Source organism: Alligator sinensis, unplaced genomic scaffold (genome assembly GCF_000455745.1).
Source record: "Alligator sinensis unplaced genomic scaffold, ASM45574v1 scaffold219_1, whole genome shotgun sequence".
Taxonomy (NCBI): domain Eukaryota; kingdom Metazoa; phylum Chordata; order Crocodylia; family Alligatoridae; genus Alligator; species Alligator sinensis.
This window is the reverse complement of record NW_005841866.1, coordinates 2,635,508-2,643,088: the sequence shown is the minus strand read 5'-3', so window position 1 is coordinate 2,643,088 and position 7,581 is coordinate 2,635,508.

Genomic DNA, 7,581 nt, shown 5'->3' with positions numbered 1-7,581 from the left:
CAACAAACCCATGCTGGCTATCCCTCAGGATGTTGGCATCGGTCAGTCCATTAAGGATGGCCTCTTTAATAAACTTTTCTAAGACCTTCCCCGGGATAGAGGTCAGGCTGATGGGCCTATAGTTTGCCGGATCTACTTTCCTCCCTTTCTTGAAGATAGGCACCACATTGGCCTTCTTCCAGTCTTCGGGCACTACACCAGAGTGCCAGTTTTCAAAGATCCATGCCAGAGGCTGGGCTCTGATGCTAGCCAGCTCCTTGAGTACCCTGGAGTGTAGACTGTTAGAGCCGGCTGACTTGAAGGTATCCAGCCTCTCAAGGTGTTCCTTCATGAGGTCAGCATTGATGGAGGGCAGGGGATCTCCCTCATCCGGACCTCCCTGTCCTGTAGTGGGCATGGGCATCCCATGGGACTGATGAAAGACCAACGCAAAGTACCCATCTAATCGGTTGGCTTTTTCCTGGGCATCAGTTGTCCCACCTGATTTAGCAGGGGTCCAATGTTGCCCTTGCTTTTCCTCCGGCGCCCCACATATTTGAAAAAGGACTTCTTATTGTCCTTGATGCTCGAAGCTAGTTAGAGTTCAGTTGCAGCCTTGGCTTTCCTGGTTTGCTCCCTGCAAGACTGGACCAGTGCAGAATATTCCTCCTTGGAGGTGAATCCCATCCTCCATCCATTGTAGGCCTTTCTTTTTAGCCTCAGGAGGTCTGCTAGATCCTTGGAGAGCCAGGGGGGCTGCTGTGCCCTGTTGCTGCCTTTCCTCCAAGATGGAATAGAATTAGCTTCTGCATTGAGGATTGCTCCCTTGAGGAGCAACCACTCTTCCTGCACTCCCTTTCCCCTGGTGTCGTGGTCTGTCAGAGTCGGCTTTCCTGAAGTCAAGGACTTCAGTGTTGCTGACTGACTTGCCAGCTTTACAGAGGACGGTGAAGATGATCAGCTCATGGTCGCTGTCACCCAGCTTCCCATTGATCACTAGGTTGCTGATTAGGTCACCAATATTCACTTGCAGGGACACGTAGCTTTCCTTAACATAGAGAGCTACACCCCCGCCCCTTTTATCTACCCGATCTCTCCTGTACAAGATATAGCCATCTATACCCATGGTCCAGTCATGGGTGGAGTCCCACCAGGTCTCCATTATCCCTATGACATCGTAATTATTTGTGTTAAGCAGGAGGACAAGTTCCTCCTGCTTATTCCCCAAGCTCCTGGCATTCGGGTACAGGCAGACAAGTGTCCCCTTGGGGGCTCTTGCCTTGCCCACAGATTGTACCAGGGCTAGGGCAGGGGTGGGCTCCCTTAAGTGCCTTGGCCTGCTGGCTTTGCAAGGGTTGCTCAGCGGGCCAGCAGTGGCGGTAGTCCCCCCGTCCCCCAGCGGGCTTAGTTGAGTCTGACCCAAAGCCCATTCATGTATGTGTAAAACACCCAGGCTATATAGTCACAAAAGCTGAAACAACTGCCCTGTTGGGCCTCAGGCCCTGGCCCTCTCGGCTGGAGCCTGCCCCCTGTTTATCTTAATGGGGTTGAAACTAGGGTGGCCATCATAAAGGACATTCCGGTTTTCTGCTACTCTGTCCTCTATTGATACGAAACCGGATGCCTTTATGTCCTCAATTTTTCTAATAGAGGACATAAAGGCATCCAGTTTCATATCAATAGAGGGCAGAGGACAACCGGACTGTCCTCTATGATGGCCACCCTAGTTGCAACAGGGCGCCTGTTACTTTACAAGGAAAAGGGCTGCAGGGAGGGCTCAATTAGCAATCAGGGGAAACACCTAACTAGAAGCGGGGCCAGGCATAGGGTGTATATAAGCTCAGATCCTGAGCTGGGCAGGCAGTCTGGCCCTAGAGGCTGATGTAAGAGGAGCTCTGTACAGAGAGAGGCTCCTAATGGGCACCAAGAAACCCTGCAGGCATTGCCATAGCAATGAAGTTTGGTGCCCAGGGCAAAGCCCACAGTGGCAAGCCATCCTTGCCCCACACACATATCCAGGGAGTACATGCCACCCCCACCCGCCATGCTTGCCTAGGCATGCATGCAGTGGCAGGGGCCGCCCTCCCCCCATCCCCCCCTTCTCCTCAAACAAGCCACTTGTGGTTCTTTCCTGTGCCCCACCCCAGCTGGGCAGCACCTGTTGGCACTCCTTTGCTTTGGTGCCTGGGGCAGTCGCCCTGCTCACCCCCCTTCCCTCCCCCCTACCTTGCTACAGCACTGCCTGCGGGTAATACAGGTTTACGGCTGGGGTAACATCAACAGTGTAGGGTGGGACTAAGGGGAGGTGGAGATCCCAGCAATTGGTGGTTAGGGGAGACAGTGGAGAGGAGGTGGTCCCAACAGGCCCAGGAGCAGGAGCAGAGAAAGGATGGAGAGGCCTGGGAGTAAGGCCAGAGCCCATTAGCAGGGCAAATAAGGGACTAGAGAGCCCAGGGCCCAAGGAGGAGCCAAGGGCCCATTAGACTGATTGAGGCTAGGGCCAAGGGCCCACAGAACTAATTGACAATAATTGATTGATTGGTAACATCTGCGAGACTTGGATATGGCTAAAAGGGGAGATGAGGATGCCACAAAATTAGCTCTTAAGGTGATGAGTGATTAAAACCTAGCTCATGAGCAGATGAGATTTGACTCAGGGCTTCCTGGGGAAGCCTCCAATTCTTAAATACATGTTAACATCAAAGCGTGGCAGATTAGCAGAAGGGAAGGATGCTTAAAACTCAGGGTCAAACAGGGACTGACTAGCCACCAGGGGGCATCACAGCCATCCCTGGGGCCGGTCTTTGTTTATAGGGCATTATCTACAAAGTTCAGTTGTCACTGTATTAATAGTTCTCATATTTAAGAAGTAACCCAATATTTATTGTAAGTGATAACTTTAATCAAAAAACCCAAAGATGACCTCACCTGATCTGGCCAACTCACCAGACTCCAGTAAAGATTAGAAATAGATGGAGGAGACAACATGAGGACTGCAAATGGATCAGTTTTAGGCTATGATGAAGAGTTCAGCTTCCAAGCTTTGCCAGCAATCCTACTGGGTGTCAGAGTAGCAAACTGTTGACTCATCTTCAAGGATCTTGGTTTTCTTTGTTTAAAAATTGAAAATTCTCTGATTACAGTACCCCAAATCCATGTTTTTCCGTATTTTAAATGAAACACCACATTTCTTCTCCATTAATGAGGAAACCCATGTTTTTCTGCAGCAAATGGAAAAGCCGGATCCATGGTTATCTTGTAGAATTTTGACCCAAACATTTCAGAGGCTGGTCTCATGAAACTTCTTTCATCTTGAAAGGCTTTCATGACATCAGCTGTTTCACAAGATTTCTACCACACTGTTCTCTGTTTAAACTGAAACTAAACAGGTCCCTGATGATTTTGTGAAACCAAACCAATGGGGCATGCCCAGATCCAGACATTTAAATATGAATCCCCCCAAATTTAGGATTGCTCCTCTTTGAAGTTTATGTTTATACAAATGCTTCATATCTGGGCACAGCAGTGATTCATTTGTATATGCTTTGCAGCTAACACCACAGGAATCACTTGAAGTTACTTTACTTCTGTCTCAAGAAGGATTTATAGATAGGAGTGAAAATAGAAAGGGCCATGCTGAAGGAATAAGATGAAAGCACATTTTAAAATAAGATTTAGAAAATCTTTTCAAAATTGTGAAAGTCTTTTCAAGACATTGTGGGAAAGGGTTACAACAATTCCCTACTTTCCAAAACAAAAGTTTCTCTGATATGCAAGAAAATACTTAGGTATGTCCACCTATATTGGAACTGATCAAGTGGAGTTAATATTGAGTTGTGCCTGCTGATGATCTGAGCATAGTTCTGCTTCCCCTTTGTCAGAAGGCCTTATTACTTAAACAAGTAATTATTGTTGGTTCCTTAAGATGGACAGACTTCACTGCATTACAAATACTTTGGTAAACAGACGTTGTAATTTGTACAACTCTGGAGCCATTTGGTACATTTAAAGGACAATATCAAGTGTGGAATCAGAAAAAATATATGCCTTAAACTTTGATTATTTTAGTTATAAGATGACATAACCGCTTTGTGAAGAATTGCTGGCTCTGTATAGTAGAACAGATAAGAAAAAGTGTTTGTTCTTTGTAACTCCTCTGCAACTGCTTCGCTCACCGCAGCCTTAAAGATAGCAAAAAAGTATGTACAAATCTGATTTCCAGGTGCAAGAAGGAGGTTTGTGAACTAACCTCGCCTCCCCCATTAGTTCCTATCCTGATTACAGCAAAGAAATAATGAAGTAATATTATAGTCGCTTTTCATGCTAATTTCACTATATGATCACGTGAGTTGTAAGCAACTGTTAAAAAGTATATAAGCCTCCTGATTTTGCTCTTGGGGGGGACCCCTTCCAAGTGCTTGGGAAATCCATGTCACTTTGAAATCCCCCCTACAGCTGTAGTTTCTTTTAAATAAAAGCTTCTGCTGACCTGACCCAAAAGTATGCTGCGTGTGTTTCCACGACAATTCCTGGTGCCGTGACTCGGATCCAGAACACAGGCTGAGAAAGGAGGACCGCAGACTGCCCCCCCCGAACCCCGAGGCGCCAAACTTGAGAGGTAAGAGACCTAATTCAAAATCTCTATTGGGGTTTCGGAGGAGGACTGCCTGTAGGCTCCCAACTTGGCCGTGGTAACTGGATCTGAACCTTGTTAAAACAGGTCAGTCTGAACCTTACTGCCGGCTAAAATTTTCTGTCTGGTAAAGGATCCCATTTTGTGTCTGGTAACGTACGTTTTATTTAGGGAGAAACTGTATGAAGCACCTTCATCCTACAGCACATCGGGCTTGTCGTTAATTAACTAAGGCGGTGTGGGGGAGGAGGTCTGGCTGACTGAATGAATGTGCATGTGTGTGTATTTAGAAATATGAGCCACTGACCAGGTCTGAGACTACGGTTGGGTTCAGCCGCCCCAATTCTGCCTGACAGGGCAGTTTTGAAAGCAAGGGGGCCCAACTGGAACCTCGTGACCCAGTGGACAGGGCTTCCCAGTGATTGAATAAATGTGTGTGTGTGCATTTAGAAAAATGAGCCACTGACCAGGTCTGGGACTAAGGCTGGGTCTAGCCGCCCCGATTCTGCCTAAAAAAGGTAGCGTCGAAAGCAAGGGGGCCCAGCTGAAACCTCGTGACCCAGTGGACAGGGCGTCTGAGTGATTTTGTCTTTTCCAAACCCCTTGTCCCAGTAGCTTCTGCCGAGAGCAGGAGTGAAAGGATTCCTCTTGTGTTTCCCATTCCCATTTCCATTTTATGAGCCGGTGTCGGGTCAGAAGCCTTTTGTCTGGGCAGTGAAAAACTGCGGGGCAAGGCACTGAGCGGCCCGGACATCCTAAATAAGCCTCTCCTACGTCTCCCTGTGTGACTGAAAATGGGAACGAGTCAGTCTAAACAAGTTCCCGTCCCCCCTAAGGGGACTCCGGCGTACTTTATGTACACACACTATTCTCCCGAGGCTTGCAAGTACCTGGATAAGTGGAACTGGTATACTAGGGATGATCCTGTGAAGCATTTTCCACAAGAAGGAACATTTGATCAGGATAAAATAGTGCACTTAAGAGGGGCTTTAGAGTCCCGTGGATCCAAAACACCACAAAACCAGTGGGACGCGTTCTTTTATTGGTATGATGAAATGTCCAAAAGGCGGACAGAATCTCAAACTAGGAGCCTAAAAGACTCTCAAGAAAAATTAAAACAGCAGTTACAAGCTGTTCGGGAGAAATTGGCTGCTCCCCCAAATTACACGCCGGCCACCGCTCCGATGTATCCAGCATTGCCCGGGGCGCCCCCACCACCGGAGCCAGCAGAGGATATCCTTGACCTTTGTTCGAACCCTGCTCTCCTGGGACTCCCACATCAGCAACAACCGGTTCAACATCAGGCTGCAGCCCAGGCTATTAACTCATTAGCTGAAGCTCCTTCAGTAAATCCATCCACGGAGCTTAATAGTCTGGACTCATCCACCATATCTGCCACTCAATCATCACCAGTGTGGCAATTTACTCCTGGGTCACAACCCACCACAGGTGTATTTAGAAGAATGGGAATAGGCATGGAAAGATCTCCCATCAATCTTAGATCCCGAGCTGCACAAGTTTACCCCCTAAGACAAATGCCAGGCATTGGCACCGATGGACAAAATATAGTAACCGTGCATGCACCCTGGACTCCAGGTGATCTCTACAATTTAACTCAAAAATTCCCCAAAATCAGGGAAGACCCAGAAAAATTTCAGGAAGAATTGCAGACTGTTATAAATTGTTATAATCCAACATGGGCTGACATTAATCAGCTCATGCGATCGATTTTGCCCAAGGAAACTATGCTACGTCTGTATGCTGCCTGTACTTGGCCAGATCAAAACCCAGGGATTGGCCAAGACTTTATTGACAAGAGAAATGCTTTGGTTCAGGCAGTTCTCACAATTTGCCCAAAAAAGGCAGACTGGACCAAAATAAATACCTGTAAACAAAACAAAAATGAACACCCCAGTGACTATTTGGAACGCCTCAAACAGGCATTTGAACGATACTCAGGAATGGATAACCCAGTCGGAAATGCTAAACAAGCAATAGTGGCAGCATTCATCCAGGGACTTAACCCTAAAATTGCTGAGAAAATTCAAACAGTAATTATTGGCTGGGAAACTAAAGATTTGACTGAAGTCCTTGCTGCGGCTAACCATTTTCATAACAAATTGGAACGGTCTAAAGACAATGCCGAGTTTAAGTTAATGGCCTTACAGATTTCTCAGTTGCAGGGTCCAGGTAGAGGAAGGGGACGAGGACGGGGAAGGGGAGGCCCGGGTAGATTCAGGGGAAGAGATAGATCCTTGAGCCCACAAAACCCAGGCTATGGGAACCAATGTCATTATTGCAAGCAAGAAGGACATTGGAAATCAGAATGCCCCAAGCGCCCCGGCCAAGGACCCAGACCCCAGTCCCTGCCCCCACCTCCACTTCCTGTCAATTTTCCCAGTGTTGAATAGGACAGCCTGAGGGACAGTGACATCATCGCTCCTTTGCTTGCTACTGACCAATCTGGTCCGTTTGTTGAATGCCTTATTTCTGGTAAACCTGTCTCCTGTCTTGTCGACACCGGAGCATCCCGCTCCACGCTAAAGGCTGCTGAGTTTCCTTTTCTACCTTATTCTCCTGAAACTATAAATGCTGTCGGTATAGGCGGACAACCTATCCCACATCCCGTCTCTGAACCTGTCTCCATCTCTATTGGCCCTTTGTCTGAAAATCATGCCTTTCTTCTTAGCCCCTGTGCACCTGTCAACCTTCTTGGTAAGGATTTGTTGTGTAAACTGGGATGCGTGATTTATTGTAGCCCAGATGGTGTTTACCTTGAGGTACCAGAACATAGGGAAACTGAGCTTGTGGCTTTGCTAACCCAGGAGTACTCTGAACCTGACACTTCCTACTTGCAAGAGGAACTGTTGGCACGAGTACCTCCACAGCTGTGGTCCACCCATGCAAATGAAGTGGGGCACATGCTGAGTGCTGAACCAGTGCGTATCATCTTGAACCCTGCCAAGCCA